Here is a 19,561-nt window from a genome sequence, read left to right on the forward strand (position 1 = left end):
TTGTTTTTTTATGGCACTGTTTCCACTAGTTACCACAGCCATAAAGTCAAAATTGGCTATATCGTAAAAAAAATATATAAAAACAAAATGTGCTTTTTGATCTTAATTTAAGGTTAGTATTAGCCATGAGGTTAGCAGTGTGGTTAAGGCTAGGATGAGATTTAATCAGATTTTAAGAGAAATTGTAGAAATGGTTCATGACTTTGGCTGTGGTAACTACTGACGACCATTTGGCACAGGGTCTGAATCTGTGGCGCTGAATGAATGGCAGGTTGAAGCAGCTGTCTACGGAGTGGTTTTACTAGAGGTGTACATTTAGTTTCTGAAAAAAAACCCTGTTGTCTACTGCTTTGCATGTTTGGAGATGGCCTCGTGGAATAAGTGGTGAATTGTAATTCCTTTAGGCTAAAGGCTTGCAAAGTACTGTATTGAAGTTGCATTATCATACTGTCATGTTGTTTTTTTCCCTCACGGGTTTGTGAATATTAGGTGTCCTAGGAATTCATGTGTTAGGCTATTTGCCTATGAGCCAAAATCTCCAGGATAGCCCTTTGAGGGAATGGTTTAAAATGGATCATGCAATGTATTTTTGTGTTAGTATTACAGGGATGCCCAAGGAAAAATATGATCCTCCCGACCCGAGGCGAATGTACACGATAATGTCCACTGAGGAGGCAGCCAACGGGAAGAAGTCATACTGGGCTGAGCTCGAAATCAGTGGTGAGGACCGGTTGGGGCGGCATCACATGCTATAGCATCCAATACAGATGAAACTGTTTGGCTTAGCGCATGTCAAAAAGCTCATTGTGGTGACGGCGTTAGTATGTATTAGTCACTTCACCCCTAACTACATGTACAAATGACCTCGACTAACCTGTACCCCCGGTATATAGCCTCATAATTGTTTCTTGTGTTACTATTTTTTAAATTTGTTTTAGTAAATGTCTCCTTAACTATTTTCTTAACTGCGTTTTTGGTTAAGGGCTTGTAAGTAAGCATTTCACGGTAAAGTCTACTAGAGGTCGACCGATTATGATTTTTCCCGATACCGATTATTGGAGGACCAAAAAAGCTGATACCGATTAATCGGTCGATTTCTTTTTTTCATTTTTTCATTTTTATTATTATTTTTAACATTTATTTGTAATAATGACAATTACAACAATACTGAATGAACACTTATTTTAACTTAATATATTACATCAATAAAATCAATTTAGCCTCAAATAAATAATGAAACATGTTCAATTTGGTTTAAATAATGCAAAAACAAAGTGTTGGAGAAGAAAGTAAAAGTGCAATATGTGCCATGTAAGAAAGCTAACGTTTAAGTTCCTTGCTCAGAACATGAGAACATATGAAAGCTGGTGGTTCCTTTTAACATGAGACTTCAATATTCCCAGGTAAGAAGTTTTTTAGGTTGTAGTTATTGATCTATATACCTTTGACTATTGGATGTTCTTATAGGCACTTTAGTATTGCCAGTGTAACAGTATAGCTTCCGTCCCTCTGCTCGCTCCTACCTGGGCTCGAACCAGGAACACATCGACCACCCTCGAAGCAGCGTTACCCATGCAGAGCAAGGGGAAGAACAACTACTCCAAGTCTCAGAGCGAGTGACGTTTGAAACGCTATTAGCGCGCACCCAGCTAACTACCTAGCCATTTCACATCAGTTACACCAGCCTAATCTTGGGAGTTGACAGGCTTGAAGTCATAAACAGCGCAATGAAGAGCTGCTGGCAAAACGCACGAAAATGCTGTTTGAATGAATGCTTACGAGCCTGCTGGTGCCTACCATCGCTCAGTCAGACTGCTCTATCAAATCATAGACTTAATTATAATAAACACACATAAATACGAGCCTTAGGTCATTAATATGGTCGAATCCGGAAACTATCATCTTGAAAACAAAACGTTTTTTCCTTTCAGTGAAATATGGATGGCATCCCTAAGTCTAAATATTCCTGTTACATTGCACAGCCTTCAATGTTATGTCATAATTACGTAAAATTCTGGCAAATTAGTTCGCAACGAGCAAGGCGGCCCAAACTGTTGCATATACCCTGACTCTGCGTGCAATGAACGCTAGAGATGTGACACAATTTCATGTTAGCGGGCAATATTAACTAAATATGCAGGTTTAAAAATATATACTTGTTTATTGATTTTAAAGAAAGGCATTGATATTTATGGTTAGGTACATTGGTGCAACGACAGTGCTTTTTTCGCAAATGCGCTTGTTAAAGCATCACCCGTTTATTGAAGTAGGCTGTGATTTGATGAGAAATTAGCAGGCACTGCATTGATTATATGCAACGCAAGACACGTTAAATAAACTAGCAATATCATCAACCATGTCTAGTTAACTAGTGATTATGTTAAGATTGATAGTTTTTTATAAGATAAGTTTAATGCTAGCTAGCAACTTACCTTGGCTTCTTGCTGCCCTCGCGTAACAGGTAGTCAGCCTGCCAAGCAGGCTCCTCGTGGAGTGCAAAGTAGCAGGTGGTTAGAGCGTTGGACTAGTAACCAGAAGGTTGCAAAAACGAATCCCCCCTGAACAAGGCAGTTAACCCCCGTTCCTAGGCCGTCATTGAAAATAAGAATGTGTTCTTAATCTGACTTGCCTAGTTAAATAAAGGTGTAAAAAATATATATATCGGCAAATCGGTGGCCAAAAAGACCGATTACCGATTGTTACAAAAACTTGAAATCGGCCTTAATTAATCGGCCATTCCGATTAATCGGTCGACCTCTAAAGTCTACACCTGTTGTATTCGGTGCATGTGACAAAATACAATTTGATTTGAAGGCTTCCACACGTAAGCCTATGCACAGGAGGTTGGTGGCACCTTAATTGGGGCGAATGGGCTCGGGGTAATGACTGGAGTCGTTTCAAACACATGGTTTCCAGGTGTTTGATGCCATTCCCTTTGCTCTGTTCATTATGTGCCGTTCTCCCCTCAGCAACCTCCGTGGCCTAGTAGGTGTGTTCTTTATTTCTATTTAAATTACTGTACTGTATTTCTGTGCACTTGTTTTCACTGACTCTCTTGTCACCTCATTCCCCCACTCGCCTGGACAGGTAAAGTGAGGAGTCTGAGCACCTCGTTATGGACATTGACTCACCTCACTGCTCTTCATATCGGCGATAACTCCCTCTGTCATATCCCGCCCGATATTGCCAAACTTCAAAACCTGGTGTACCTGGACCTCTCATCCAACAAGATCAGGAGCCTGCCTGCCGAGCTTGGCAACATGGTGTCTGTCAGTCTACAGTGGCGACATAGTGTCTACGGTGGCGACAATTCAACGTGCACTAAGTGATGCTAGTTTGGAGAACTAAAATCCACATTACTGTTATTGTCTTCCACATGAGAAATGATATGCACTAACAGCTGTTGATATGGCCTGTTAAAGAGAAGAGTTTGCTGTTCCTCTTTTACAAAATAGCATTGGAATTAACCTGGTTTCTGTTTAATTTAACCCCTTTCTACAATTCTCATGCTTCAACCCCTGTTTTGAGCTGTTTCCATTATAATTGGAAATGTTAAGTGTGTTTGTTCATTCAGTCAACATTGCCATTTCAGAGTCTAGGGAATTTAGACTGAGGGCACATTCTATAAAGGAGATGGATGAAGAGACATTTCAGGCTCCCATGTGTGGTATTGCATATCCTTATTCCTCATTATGATTGAAATTGGTAATAGCTAGTTCCTCTGTTTCAAGGAAATTTATATTTTTGTTTGTATTGCTCCTGTGTGTTCCCTCTTCTGCACCTGACCCTCAATGAAACAGCGGGCTGAGCAGACATGGAAATGACCTAAACAGATACTTATTGATTGACAGATGATCGTTATGTGTTTCTTCAGAGGGATTTCTACAGCCCTGGTGACTTGACAAAAGCCTTCACTTCTTTGATTACTTTCTGATTCTTATTCTGTCCCTAGCATCCTAAAACGTGTCTGTCTTACCTCTTCTACAGGGAACTTCTTTTAAACAACAACCAGTTGAGGGTTCTACCTTTTGAGCTTGGAAAACTGTTTCAGTTACAAACACTGGGATTAAAAGGTAAGCTTCGCTTCATAATTATTTACGTTTTGGTTGTTTGGGTTATCTAAGTTCATAGGGATTTGAAATCTTGCATGGGTTTTTTCTAAGGATTCCCTTGTGTAGTTTTAGCTCTAATAATAATCTGTGTATGCCTATTTGGTTGCTCAGCCAAGTGATTTCCAGAGTAGAGGTCACAGAATGAGAGATGTGGCATAGTTTTCATTCTGCATCCTTGAACCTGTGTAGTGTCTTCATTTTCTTTCTGTTTCCTCCTCAGGAAACCCACTTGCACAAGAAATATTGAACCTCTACCAGGAACATGATGGCACAAGGAAACTGCTCAAAAACCTTCTGGGCAATCTGTCAGGAACTAAACTAGGTGAGTCCAAATCCAAGAAAATGATCTTGTTGCTCCTGTGTTGTTGAATTGTGAGTGTGTTAGTTAGCAGGTATTAAATAAGTTGTGCTTTTCTTTGACATTGGGTGAATGGAATGACTTGGCTCTGTCAGTTGATCTTGATGATCCTATTCAAGTGGTTACTTCTCCTTGAGGAGCAGTGTAAGGATGACTCATGTTCCCCCTATCTGTCCCAGTCAGCTCAGAGCAGCCCCCACCCAGATCATGGATTGTTCAGGCCGAGCCGGACCGGGCAAGAACAGCAGGTAACAAACTCATCCACCCTTACAAATCACTTGCATTGCCTATTGAAAGCCACATATCAACACACACATCGTTGTGTGTGTGTTGATCATATTCAGAGCCCTAATGAGACTAGGATAATCTCCTGTGTACGTCCCTCTGTCCTTTGCTAGCCCTGTTCTCAGTGATGTGCTGTGTGATAAGTACGCCACGCGCCAGCTGTACGGCTACTGCCCCTCTTGGGCCCTCAACTGGGAGTACAGGAAGAAGTCCATCATGCAGGAGATCCTGAACTGCAGCGCTGACATCATCAGCCTGCAGGTGGGCAGACGGACACACTGGTATTTAATACTGACCTTTGCAATGAATTATGACACGTGCATGTACAATCGGTCTAGCATTTAGGGCATAGATCATCGTCTTTCATCAGATAGCAGGACGACCGTGTCACGTTAGAGTGACATCTGTCGGAAGAGAATGGAGGTTTGATTTCCATAGGTTACAGGTCCTATACACTTACTGGTGTTCTTCCATGCCGTCCATGGGAGGGGTGCGTCACTTGAGTAGGTTGAGCCACTGACGTGGTCTTCCTGTCTGGGTTGGCGCCCCCCCCCTTGGGTTGTGCCGTGGCGGAGATCTTTGTGGGCTATACTCGGCCTTGTCTTCGGACGGTAAGTTGGTGGTTGTAGATATCCCTCTAGTGGTGTGGGGGCTGTGCTTTGGCAAAGTGGGTGGGGTTATATCCTGCCTGTTTGGCCCTGTCCGGGGGTATCATCGGATGGGGCCACAGTGTCTTCTGATCCCTCCTGTCTCAGCCTCCAGTATTTATGCTGCAGTAGTTTATGTGTCGGGGGGCTAGGGTCAGTCTGTTACATCTGGAGTATTCTCTTGTCTTATCCGGTGTCCTGTGTGAATGTAAATATGCTCTCTCTAATTCTCTCTTTCTCTCTTTCTTTCTTTCTCTCGGAGGACCTGAGCCCTAGGACCATGCCTCAGGACTACCTGGCATGATGACTCCTTGCTGTCCCCAGTCCACCTGGCCATGCTGCTGCTCCAGTTTCAACTGTTCTGCCTGCGGCTACGGAACCCTGACCTGTTCACCGGACGTGCTTGTTGCACCCTCGACAACTACTATGATTATTATTATTTGACCATGCTGGTCATTTACGAACATTTTAACATCTTGACCATGTTCTGTTATAATATCCACCCGGCACAGCCAGAAGAGGACTGGCCACCCCTCATAGCCTGGTTCCTCTCTAGGTTTCTTCCTAGGTTTTTGGCCTTTCTCAGAAGTTTTTCCTAGGGAGTTTTTCCCAGCCACCGTGCTTCTTTCACATGCATTGCTTGCTGTTTGGGGTTTTAGGCTGGGTTTCTGTACAGCACTTTGAGATTTCAGCTGATGTACGAAGGGCTATATAAATAAATTTGATTTGATTTGATTTGATTTGAATAATGCACCTTCAAAATGTACACTAACTGGAATTGTCCTGGTTTTTCCTTAACAGGAAGTGGAAACAGTTCAGTACTACAGCTATTTCCTGCCAGAGCTGAAGGAGCAAGGTTACGAGAGCTTCTTTAGCCCTAAGTCCCGTGCCAGGACCATGTCAGACTGCGACCGCAAGCATGTGGACGGCTGCGCCATATTTTATAGAACCGAAAAGTGAGTTGACACCACAGTGCCAACTGTCAGTCCTAATTAGATTGTGAGCTCACGTATGTATTAAGGATGTTAATCGGTTAGCCGCCAAAAATACATTTGACCAGTCATGCTTATCGGTCCATAGTTCATTTGCATAATTTAGTGGAATTAAATTGTCACTTGTGTATTTTCGTTAGTCATCATATATCTTATTTATCACACACTCACAGCATACAGAGACTAGTTTGAGGAGAGGAATGTCCTATCAGCTCTTCACTGGAGTGAAACATGCTTTTATAAGCCCCTTCATTGCGCAACAAATAACAATTCTAAATGCAATCGTGTGTAAAATAAAATAAAATTGATCGCCACAGTTTTAAAAGGAGCTTTTTTTTTTATTTGTCAATCTCAACTTGTAAATCAAGCGCGCCTCCCTCTTGCCATTCGAGTGCGTAGGCTATAGTCAACGGTAGGGAGGCTATCAGCGCGTCACCCACCACTTCGCAATCTGAGCTTGAGCTAGTAATTGTCTGAATGCTGAACGTTTTACTTTACTTCAAATAATGAGGCATGTCTTAATTAAAATCTTTCCATAGAAACGTGGAGGCAATTATTTTATAAAGACTTCTTGATGCCATTAACCAGCATTTCTCTCCTGTTTTATTGGTTTACATATCAACTGTCTTTTGTTGTCCTGGAGCCGAAGGCACGATCCTGGTCATATTAGCAACACAGCCTAGTTGTTGTCGATTCCCCCTCTAAGTTTCTAGTGGAGAGTTTCATCTCTGTCACATTTTGGTCTGCTGTTTAGAACTGTGTTTTCCAGCTAATTTCATTTTGGTAAATGTTTGAAAATGACTTAGCTGCTTCATTACAGCAGTTGCATGTTCAATAATAGACTATAGCTTTTTGACTGTAAGTCGATAGGCTTGCTATTGTTGCATGGTTCCATTTTTAAGCTCTTAACTTCTCTAGGGTAGGGGGCAGTATTTTGACGTCCGGATGAAAGGCGTGCCCATAGTAAACTGCCTGCTACTCAGGCTCAGAAGGTAGGATATGCATATAGAAAACACTCTGAAGTTTCTAAAACTGTTTGAATGATGTCTGTGAGTATAACAGAACTCATATGTGAGTATAACAGAACTCATAAGGCAGGCAAAAACCTGAGAAAAATCCAACCAGGAAGTGTGGAAATCTGAGGTTTGTAGTTTTTCAAGTGATTGCCTATACAGTGACTTAGGGTTCATTTTGCACTTTCTAAGGCTTCCACTAGCTGTCAACCGTCGTTAGAACATTGTTTCATGCTTTTACTGTGACTGGGGAGATAATAAGAGCTCCTGGAAGTAGATGAGTGAGAAAATGACATGAGCTCAAAGGTGCTCGCTCACGTGAGAGTTAGCTGTGTTCCTTTTCTTTTTTGAAGACATTGGAATTGTCCGGTTGGAATATTACTGAAGATTTATGATAAAAACATCCTAAAGATTGATGCTTTACATCGTTTGACATGTTTCTACGAACGTAAATATAACTTTTTGACTTTTCGTCGTGACATTTTGCGTGCGCTTCCTGCATTTGGAGTAGTGGACTAAATGAGCGAACGAAAAGGAGGTATTTGGACATAAATTATGGACTTTATCGAACAAAACAAACATTTATTGTGGAACTGGGATCCCTGCGAGTGCATTCTGATGAAGATCATCAAAGGTAAGTGAATATTTATAATGTAATTTTTGTCATTTCTGTTGACTCCAAAATGGCGGGTATCTGTATGGCTTGTTTTGATATCTGAGCGCTGTACTCAGATTATTGCAAAATTTGCTTTCGCCGTAAAGCTTTTTTGAAATCTGACACAGCGGTTGCATTAAGGAGAAGTGTATCTATAATTCTTTGAATAACTGTTGAATATTTTATCAACGTTTATGATGAGTATTTCTGTAAATTGATGTGCTCATTCACCGGAAGTTTTGGGAGGCAAAACATTTCTGAACATTACACACCAATGTAAAATGTTTTTTTGGGATATAAATATGAACTCGAGCAAAACATACATGTATTGTGTAACATGAAGTCCTATGAGTGCCATCTGATGAAGATCAAAGGTTAGTACTTAATTTTAGCTGTATTTCTGTTTTTTGTGACGCCTCTCCTTGCTTGGAAAATGGCTGTGTGGTTTTTCTTGTCTCGGCGCTGTCCTAACATAATCTAATGTTATGCTTTCGTCGTAAAGCCTTTTTAAAATCGGACAATGTGGCTGGATTAACGAGAAGTGTATCTTTAAAATGGGATATAATAGTTGTATGTTTGAAAAATTTGAATTATGATGTTTTTGTTGTTTTGAATTTGCTGCCCTGCTATTTCACTGGCTGTTGAATAGTGTGTCCCGCGGGTGGGACGCTAGCGTCCCACCTAACCCCAGAGAGGTTAATTAAAAATGTCCGGTCCTTATAGGCATGTATAGTATAAGAGAGGAAGCGGGAGGTTTCACTCTCGCCAAAATCTGTCCAAAACAAGCCCAATGTGTTTCTGTCGCCTGCCTTCCAGCCTTGGGATGACTACCATTTATTAGGGGGCAGAAATAAACATCTCTTTATTATATACAGATCTCTGAAAGTGTTTTCTGTTGGTCATGTCATTTTACTGTTTAACTGGTTGAGGGTCAGTTAGTTGGCAGGAAAATTTACTAAAATGTGCATCCTTAGTGTGTGTACTGTATGTATGACATTTACTGTGTGTGTGTTTCAGAGGTGTAATGATTCCAAGTTCAGCCATTGCAGAATAGCCTTTTTAAGCTGTCCCATAGGCAGCACATTGCACTCACCTTTCTGTTCTGCCTCTCCTCCTCTCACTGGTCTGTTCTGCCTCTCCTCCTCTCTAATGTATAGATTCAGGCTGGTACAGAAACACACGGTGGAATTCAACCAGCTGGCTATGGCCAACTCTGAGGGCTCTGAGGCCATGCTCAACAGAGTCATGACTAAGGACAACATTGGTGTGGCTGCGCTTCTGGAGGTGCGCAAGGAGATGATGGAGCAGTCTGGTAGGTCTCACCACACAAGAAAGAAGCGGGAATTCCATAGGGTTTAAATTAGAGGTCGGCCGATTATGATTTTAACGCCGATACCGATTTATTGGAGGACCAAAAAAAAAAAAAAAAGTAATACATTTTTATTTATTTATTTTTTAATTTGTAATAATGACAATTACAACAATACTGAATGAACACTTATTTTAACTTAATATAATACATAAATACTATCAATTTAGCCTCAAATAAATGAAACGTGTTCAATTTGGTTTAAATAATGCAAAAACAAAGTGTTGGAGAAGAAAGTAAAAGTGCAATATGTGCCATGTAAGAAAGCTAACGTTTAAGTTCCTTGCTCAGAACATGGGAACATATGAAAGCTGGTGGTTCCTTTTAACATGAGTCTTCAATATTCCCAGGTAAGAAGTTTTGGTTGTAGGAATTATAGGACTATTTCTCTCTATACGATTTTTATTTCATATACCTTTGACTTTTGGATGTTCTTATAGACACTTTAGTATTGCCAGTGTAACAGTATAGCTTCCGTCCCTCTCCTCACTCCTACCTGGGCTCAAACCAGGAACACATCGACAACAGCCACCCTCGAAGCAGCGTTACCCATGCAGAGCAAGGGGAACAACTACTCCAAGTCTCAGAGCGAGTGACATTTGAAACGCTATTAGCGTGCACCCGGCTAACTAGCTAGCCATTTCACATCGGTTACACCAGCCTAATCTTGGGAGTTGACAGGCTTGAAGTCATTAACAGCGCAATGCTTGAAGAATTGCGAAGGGCTGCTGGCAAAACGCACGAAAGTGCTGTTTGAATGAATGCTTACGAGCCTGCTGGTGCCTACCAACCCTCAGTCAGACTGCTCTAAATGTTTCCCATGTAGAAACGCTGCTGTTATGCTGTGTGTTTGTCCAGCGGGGAAGTCTCTGCACGGCATGGAGAAACAGCTGCTCCTGGTGGCCAACGCCCACATGCACTGGGACCCGGCGTACTCGGACGTCAAGTTGGTCCAGACCGTCATGTTCCTGTCTGAGGTGAAGAACATCGTAGACAAGGCCACACGCAGCCTCAAGCTCGCCTCCATCTCCGGGGAGACCAACGCTGTCCCACTCGTCCTTTGTGCTGACCTCAACTCACTGCCTGACTCTGGTGAGTGGACGACTGGACTGGCTCAGTTGAATAGTGAGCGTGCTCTACTGTAGTGACATTTGTAATGCCTGGTGGTATGTGTGTTTGCGGGCTTGCAGGTGTGGTGGAGTTCCTGAGCTCGGGTGGAGTGGACAGCACCCACAAAGACTTTCAGGAGCTGCGCTACATCGACAGCTTAACGAACTTCAACTGCAACGGAAAGAACGGCGCGTCCAACGGCAGGATCACCCACGACTTCAAGCTGAAGAGTGCCTATAAAAACGGCCTGATGCCTTACACCAACTATACTTTCGACTTCAAGGTGAGACTGTCACGTCTTCCCTCTTCTGTGTAGCACGTTCTTTTAGCGTTGGTGTAAATTTAGTGTCAAGCTGTCTGGAATGTTCTAAAAGCCTGGGCTATTATGAAGGCTTGGGTCACACTGATAAATCTTCTCCAGCCCGGGTGATGTGAATGTATTGCCATCTAACGTGCTTTTCCTCTCTGTGCAGTGTTATGAACCGACTCATAGTTCGTAACAAAAGGGAGACAACGTGGAGACAAAGGGTAACAAAAATATATATTTATTAAATAAAGCAACTAAGTAGGTAACAATGGCATGTGTAATCAGTAATCAGTAGTGTAAGTGAGTGTGTTGCATACTTGAATGTAATAATGCAGAGTGTTGAAAGGTGCCAAAGCAAATAACCAACAAAACCACAAAACTACACAACCAAAAACAGCAAGGTGTCTGTGTGGAGAGAGTCTCCTCAATGAATGTGGAAGAGGTCCATTTATCCTGGGAAACACCCGAGCCCAGGTGTTTCCCATTCATCTGACGACCCTTCCAACTCCGCCCACCGGCCTCCTAATAAAGAAACAAGAACAAGAGAGAATACGGCAGACAGAGTGGGAGGGTCGTCACACCCCCCCCCATAAAACCGGGGACCAACAAGGACCCCGGAACAACGTACCAGCCTCTGCGTCCCAAATTTACAAGAAGTTACATGTTCATCTTCCACTTGCCCCAGCCAATCTCCTTCTCCCCAGACCTCAGCAACCTTTGTGTACAGGAAGCAACTTTTAAGAGGAAAGAAGACAACGAGACCAGGAGGGAACAGACAGGAACGACAGAACACGACAACACCAAACAACGGGCAGTCACATAAATATTCAGGAACAGGGCGCACGAGAGAGCGCATCAGCAATCACGTTATCAGTTCCCCGGATATGCCTCACATCGAGATGGAAGGATTGTAAAAATAAACACCATCTCATTATCCTCTGATTGGGACACATCATGGACCTGAAAAAGGTGAGAGGGTTATGGTCGGTGTAGACCACAATAGGTACTACCCCCGACCCAACATACACTTCAAAGTGTTGTAACGCCCAAATGAGTGCTAGCGCTTCTTTTTCAATGACCGAGTAGTTCAACTGACAACGGTCAAATTTCCTGGAAAAGAAACTAACAGGCCTCTCAACCCCAGACACATCTGCTTGCAGCAAAACTGCACCTGCCCCCACATGACTAGCATCCACCTGCAAGGTAAATGCCAAATCCACACGAGGAGCAGCCAGCACCGGAGTTGAGGTAAGCAACTTCTTTGCATCTTCAAAAGCCTGTTGACAATGAGAAGACCATACGTAAACAGCCTTAGCTTTCAACAATTCTGTCAAGGGAGCGACCACAGTAGAAAAGTTCCTACAAAATCCACGGTAGTAACCAATCATTCCCAAGAAACGCATAAGTTCCTTTTTTGTAGTTGGTGGTGGAAAAGCATCAATAGCTACCACTTTAGCCCGAACCGGACGCACTTCACCCTGCCCAACCACCTTTCCAAGGTATGTAACAGTTGCCTGAGCAAACTCACATTTAGCCAAATTGATCGTGAGGTGACCTGCAGCCAGCCGCTCAAACAAGGCTTGAATACGAGACAGATGTTCCTCCCAGGTATCTGCATATATCACTACATCGTCCAGATAAACAGCGCACCCGGCCAGCCCTGCAACAACCCTGTTCATAAGTCGCTGAAAAGTGGCAGGTGCATTACGCAGGCCAAAACTCATAACCGAATACGAGTACAGACCAGAGGGTGTAATAAAGGCAGAGATTTCACGTGCCCTACTCGTTAGGGGCACCTGCCAATAGCCCTTTAACAGGTCAAATTTGCTCACAAACTTAGCTGCTCCGACTTTATCTACGCAGTCCTCCATTCGAGGAAGAGGAAATGAATCTGGCTTAGTGACAGCATTTACCTTACGGTAGTCCGTACAAAATCTGTTTGTTCCATCCGGTTTACTGACCAATATACAGGGAGAAGCCCAACTGGAGAAAGAAGGCTCTGCTATCTTACTCTCCAGCATGTACCTGACCTCAGCATCCAGACAACGCAGTTTCTCTGCAGAAACTCTATAGAACCGCTGACGAATAGGGTCAGCATCTCCAATGTCAATATCATGCTCTATCAAGTTGGTACGTGTTGGTATATCAGCAAACAACTCTGGAAATTTCCGAATCAGATCAACCATCTCTTTTCGCTCATCAACAGGTAGATGGTTAAGAAGGTTGTCCAAAATATCCAGTGTCTCTGAATTTTTCAATCTACCTTGCAATACGCAATCGTCGGGACCAGGAACATCTTCCTCATCATGCACAGACCTAGCATGAGAAGAACCAAAGGATGTAACGGTATCAGCCAAAAGAACAGGTTTACCGTCCTCTTTAGACTCCCACTGTTTAGTCTCCGTTGAACGTGCATAATAGGGTTTTAACAAATTTACATGGCACAGTTGGTGTGCTTTTCTCCGTTCTGGAGTGGCAACTAGATAATTCTGCTCAGTGTACTGACGCACCACTGTATATGGACCTTGAAACTTGGCTTGAAAAGGAGAACCAATAATTGGCAGCAGAGCAAGAACCTGGTCACCTGGACTAAAGTGACGAGGCTCAGTTCGACGATCAAATATGCCCTTCATCCTTTCCTGTGAAGATGATAGCTTTTCTTTCGCCATTTCACCAGCGGCATACAAGCGTCGCCGGAAATCACACACATACGATAACAAGGACTGAGGAGGCTCGGGAGATTTCCAATCATCCTGGAGAACAGATAAAAGTCCACGCACCCTATGTCCAAACACAAGGTCATTTGGACTGAAACCTGTGCTCTCCTGTGAAACCTCCCTAGCGGCTAACAGTAACCAAGGCAACCCCTCCTCCCAATCCTTATCCATCTCAGTACAATAAGCTCTCAATAAGGACTTAAGTGTTTGATGGAAACGTTCCAGTGCTCCCTGACTTTGCGCATGATAGGCGCTAGACAAATTGTGTTTAATATGGAGCTGTTGTAAAACCTGACCAAAGAGAGTAGAGGTGAAATTTGATCCTTGATCACTCTGAATGACCTTAGGAATTCCAAACAGTGAGAAAAACTGAGTCAAAGCTTTTAACACAGACTTAGTCGTGATAGACCGGAGAGGATAGGCAGCCGGAAACCTAGTGGTCTGACACATCACAGTCAACAAATAATTACTACCTTTTTTAGAACGAGGCAGAGGACCAACACAATCAATAATCAGGTACTCAAAAGGTTGGCTGAGTACCGGAATAGGAAACAGTGGTACCGGCTTAATAGCTTGATTAGGTTTACCAGTTAATTGACAGGTGTGACAAGTTTTGATAAACTCAGAAACATCTCTCTTCAATCCAGGCCAAAAGAAATGTCTTAATATACGATTGTAGGTTTTCCTCACACCCATATGTCCAGCAACATCATTGTGAGAAGTGGTCAAAACCAACTCACGAAGCTTAACTGGTACAACAACCTGACTAATCGCCTCCCCCAGAAAACAACTACCATGAGACATCCACTTTCTCATCAGGACATCCTCTTGGAGAAAATATCCATGTGCAACATCTCCCAACTGTTCCACAGGCACAATTTGGTCACGCAACTTCTCTAATGTGGGGTCAGTCCTTTGCGCATCGATTAGATCGGAGCGGGGTACAGGTAACGGAATAACGGGGAAAACAGTGATAGACGTCTTTGTGGTATTCTCATTTACCGACGCAGTAACTAGATCGCCATGGATCATAGAACGCGTCACTGCACACGCAGAGAACACCTCTGGGAAACTCTGCGCACTCTCATCAGGAATCCCTACAATTACCGGTGTATTGGAAACCACTAGAGCTGGAGACACAACAGGCCACACACGCTCACCAGCCAAGTTATTCCCAAGGATAACGTCAATACCCTCAATAGGCAATGAAGGACGCACCCCCACAACAACCTCACCTTTCACCAGCCCACAATCCAACATTAATCTATGCAATGGAACTGACAGAGTGTTCAAACCTATTCCCCTAATTAGCACGCTATTCCCTGAATCAGTCTCAGCAGAGAAGGGTAACAGAGATTCCAACACAAATGATTCAGAGGCACCTGTGTCTCTTAGGATCTTCACTGGCACTAGGTTCTTACTTCCTAACAGAGACACAAAACCCTCCGTAATGAAAGGTAAATAGTCTGGATCAATATGGACTTTCACCTGCCCCTGGGCCTGAGACAATATGTCAGGAGTGAACTGATGTGGAACAGGCGCAGCTAACGCCGTAGGCTTCGATTTAACAAAAGTACCTGTACTGAACTTATCCCTAGACCTAAGAACCGGACATTCGTTTTTCCAATGTCCTGAGCCTAGACAGTAGTGACACTCTTGACCAAAGTCAGTTTTACCATGGGAGTCAGGCTCAACCCTAGTTGAATAAAACTCTGCCCGTGAACCAGAGTATCTCGGTGACCGAGGTCCAAATCTCTCCGAACGTCTCCACTCACTCCGAATACGGGGCTCTACAAAAACAGTTTTGTGAGTCAAAACATATTCATCTGCCAAAACCGCAGCTTCAGCGACAGTTTTAACTTTCCGTTCGTTAATATACGTGGCTATACGATCAGGGACTGTGTCCTTAAATTGCTCTAACATAATCAGCTCACACAGCCCTTGGAAAGTCATAACTGCAGAGGCGGAACACCAGCGATTAAACTGTGAAGATAATTGTCGCACAAACTCAACATGAGTTTGTTTATCATCCCTTTTTAAAGTTCTAAATCGTTGGCGGTAAGCCTCAGGAACCAATTCGTAAATCTGTAACACCGCCGTTTTAACCTTATCATAAATGACACTGTCGGCTACACTAAGAGCTGAATATGCTTCCTGCGCTTTACCAGTCAGCACACATTGCAACATCAAAGCGCGATCAGAATCAGGCCAACTCCTAGCGTTAGCAACTCGCTCAAACAACAAAAAGAATGTCTCAGGATCCCTTTCATTAAACTGAGGCAACAACCGTAAATTCCCAACAATGTCAAATGTGTCCGGGGCACGACCAAAAGAGGAACGATTCCTAAGTAATTCTGGGTCACCTTCCCAGAGCAAACTCTCTCCTGAGAGCTTTCCTTCCCTAACCAACTCTAGTCGCTCTTTTTGCAGCTTGATTTTAGCACGCTCGATATCCTGTTTAAATTCCAATTCCTTTTCATATTTTAACTGATCAGCAGCCAATTCCTTTTCATATTTTAACTGATCAGCAGCCAATTCCTTTTCATATTTCAACCGATCTGCACGCTCCTTATCCTGTTTAAATTCCAATTCCTTTTCATATTTTAACTGATCAGCAGCCAATTCTTTTTCATATTTTAACTGATCAGCACGCTCCTTATCCTGTTTAAATTCCAATTCCTTTTCATATTTTAACTGATCAGCAGCCAATTCCTTTTCATATTTTATACGATCGTACTCTAGCTTCTCACGATCGTGCTCTTGCTGTAACAGAAGCAGCTCTTTCTGCTGTTCAAAAAGAAGATTACTAGGACTAACCGATGGAGCGGTAATTGTGACATATCGGGGAGACGGCGAGTCCTCAGCAGAGGCTGCCCCAGTGGTAACGTCAAGAATACCACTCTCCATCAGATTGGCCTTCAATATTAACCTAATGGAATTTTTTAGACGTTTATCACTAATTTCAATTTTGTAGTGTTCAGCAACCTTCAACAGCTGTTCTTTAGTACATAAGTCTAACAGTTCCTCTGATGGAAAGCGAATGAACTCGTCTACATTAGACGCCATAGTCAGAGAGAGAGAGGAAAGGGAGAGAGAGAAAAAAAAAATATCTCACTCAACCCCTCTGAGCACATCAGACCACAACAAGAGAAAAAACAATCACACTGGTACCACAGAAAAGAGATGAGATATGGAGCTTCCCCAAAACCTACAATAACTCAACCCTAGTCTTCATGCAGATTTGCGGTGGGTAATTATGCACTGTAGCCCGCTGGCGAGGAAGTAACCCCCCAGCACGCTGGTAGATTCCACCAAGCCACGGATGTGCTCCCGAGACAACCGCTCAGTCCACAGACACCACACAAAAATAACAAACATTAACAATGCCCAACATATTCCAAAATGAAACACGTCGCTAAGCCTATCAGGGGAAAAAGGCTATAGCTCCGGTAGTAAGTTTCACTACCCTAACCAAATCTCCCACCGAGGTACACAGCTGATTGTACTCACCTCAGACCAATGTTCCCACAGCGAGTAGAACAAGCGTTTCCAGGCTGGGCAGAGGCCTGGAAACTAACCAATGTACTCTCTCCAACACAGCACACAAACCAAACAAACAAAAGCAACCAATACTGAGCACCAAACTCAAACTAACAAAATCTACAAACAAAGTACCTACGGAATTTAACATACCTCCACGTTTTCTCCCAAACACAAGTTCAAGATCCCGGATGAGCCCCCACTTGTTATGAACCGACTCATAGTTCGTAACAAAAGGGAGACAACGTGGAGACAAAGGGTAACAAAAATATATATTTATTAAATAAAGCAACTAAGTAGGTAACAATGGCATGTGTAATCAGTAATCAGTAGTGTAAGTGAGTGTGTTGCATACTTGAATGTAATAATGCAGAGTGTTGAAAGGTGCCAAAGCAAATAACCAACAAAACCACAAAACTACACAACCAAAAACAGCAAGGTGTCTGTGTGGAGAGAGTCTCCTCAATGAATGTGGAAGAGGTCCATTTATCCTGGGAAACACCCGAGCCCAGGTGTTTCCCATTCATCTGACGACCCTTCCAACTCCGCCCACCGGCCTCCTAATAAAGAAACAAGAACAAGAGAGAATACGGCAGACAGAGTGGGAGGGTCGTCACAGCAGGGCATCATTGACTACATCTTCTACTCTCAGCCTACGCTCAATGTGTTGGGGGTTCTGGGTCCTCTGGATCCTCACTGGCTCCATGAGAACAATATCAGTGGCTGTCCCCACCCCCACATCCCCTCCGATCACTTCTCCCTGTTTGCACAACTGGAGCTGCTCTTTCCCAACCCGTCGTCAGTCAACGGAATCCACCTGCCAGGGCGCAGGTAGTTTTCGGAGCCACGAGGGAGCTGATGCTCTAATCTTGTTCTATTTTTCCTGCAAAGTCAATTAAGAATATTCTGGATAAATCTATGTACAATCAGAGGGGGAGGTGGGGTACGGCCATCATTTTCCCCAAGGATTTTAACTGAAGCAAAAGCTCACGGCAAGCTCAACGATAAGTCTTTACCTCCTTTCCTGGGCACAATTTGATGTAGAATTTTTTTCGCACCATATCACACTTTGCAGTCCTTGGTGTTATAGTTTTTACATCACCTACAGATTAGTTGTTGAATTGTATTGTGTGGCAAATGGTAAAATCTAAAAGTGAGATTTTTTGATAGGGAAGGAGTCGTGTAACCACACTCCAGTGAACAAGTACATCTCAAGTTGCCACCGATCAACTAGATAAACCCACGAGGCCGATATACCTGTTTTTAACCAGAGTCTGTCTCAGCCTCTACAACTCCAAATCCATTCCCTTGCATTGCTGTATCTTGCCATAAAGGTGTGTTGAATAGTGTAGCAGGTTTGAAGGTTCTGGAGAGAGCAGGCCAAACTTTCTGGTTTTTCCACTCGCTGATGCGGACACCACCTCTCCAGGTGCTAAAAGCCTGTCCTCTAACTCAGCGGCTCCATTTTATACCGAGTGGCGCAACAGCATTTCCAAACCTCTTTGAAATACTGCTGTAAAATGTCTATTACAGTGGAATGGGGACGTAACAGTGATGATACATGTACACATTCCGGCTTGTTGCGTATCTAGACACACAGGATTAACACCTCACTCCTGCTCTGTTTTTATAGCCTAATATGAACAGAGCAAAATTAAGGGACCACCTTTTTAATATTTCAAAACATTTTTACCTTCTAATCACACATGTGCCATACAGAGCCATCATTTGAATCTAGCATCAGATATTCAAATATTACGACAACCACCTGTTATTCACTCAGTGACCATTAGTGGTTCTTAGTGACGGGGCTTAGGGATTTAGAAAAGGGATAATGGTCAGTCTGACTTGACAGAGCCCATCTCTGACCACACAACTGTGTAGCCATATGGAATTGGTCAGGGGCCAGGTTGTGTTAAGTTTACGGTTTAAAGCTGGGTGGACAGCCCCCTAAAAACACGCTCCAACAGACCGAGCTGTAGCACTGTCTTAGAGGCAGGTAGCAAACGTCCATTTTTAAAGACATCCACGCTCTAAACACTTATTCCTTTCCATTACTAATAGCTATTTGTTTGATACTGAAACTTGGACTCAACTTGATTGTATATGAACTGCAGAAGTCATAATACGCTGTGTTATTTTGTACCTGTAAGTATGGTCAGTTTTTGCAAAAAGTATTTGTATTGTACATTTTAAGGCAAAATTTGTCTCCATTTTAATGGTAAAGAAATGTAAAAGTCCAGCTTGAATAATTGTTTTTTTTAGGTTTCCGCTGTTGAAATTTGCTCTCGACCAGGTTCCATTTCCCCGATGAACCACTTGTTTTTCTTTTTTCTAATATATATTGAATGCATTTCACAGAGGCTGGTTTCTGGCATTGTTGCCACATCTCTTTTGGCATTTGGGGTAAAACCTTAGCCTCACTGATTCTGTTCCCAAAATGGCACTGCCAGTGC

At 43.0% G+C, this 19,561-nt stretch overlaps 1 pseudogene; it reads left to right on the plus strand.

The window, feature by feature from the left end:
* Positions 1-528: 528 nt before the first annotated feature.
* LOC115204531 (CCR4-NOT transcription complex subunit 6-like) lies at positions 529-18,226 on the plus strand (annotated as a pseudogene).
* Positions 18,227-19,561: the final 1,335 nt, after the last annotated feature.

The sequence above is a fragment of the Salmo trutta genome, chromosome 12 (assembly GCF_901001165.1).
Source record: "Salmo trutta chromosome 12, fSalTru1.1, whole genome shotgun sequence".
NCBI classification, from domain to species: Eukaryota; Metazoa; Chordata; class Actinopteri; order Salmoniformes; family Salmonidae; genus Salmo; species Salmo trutta.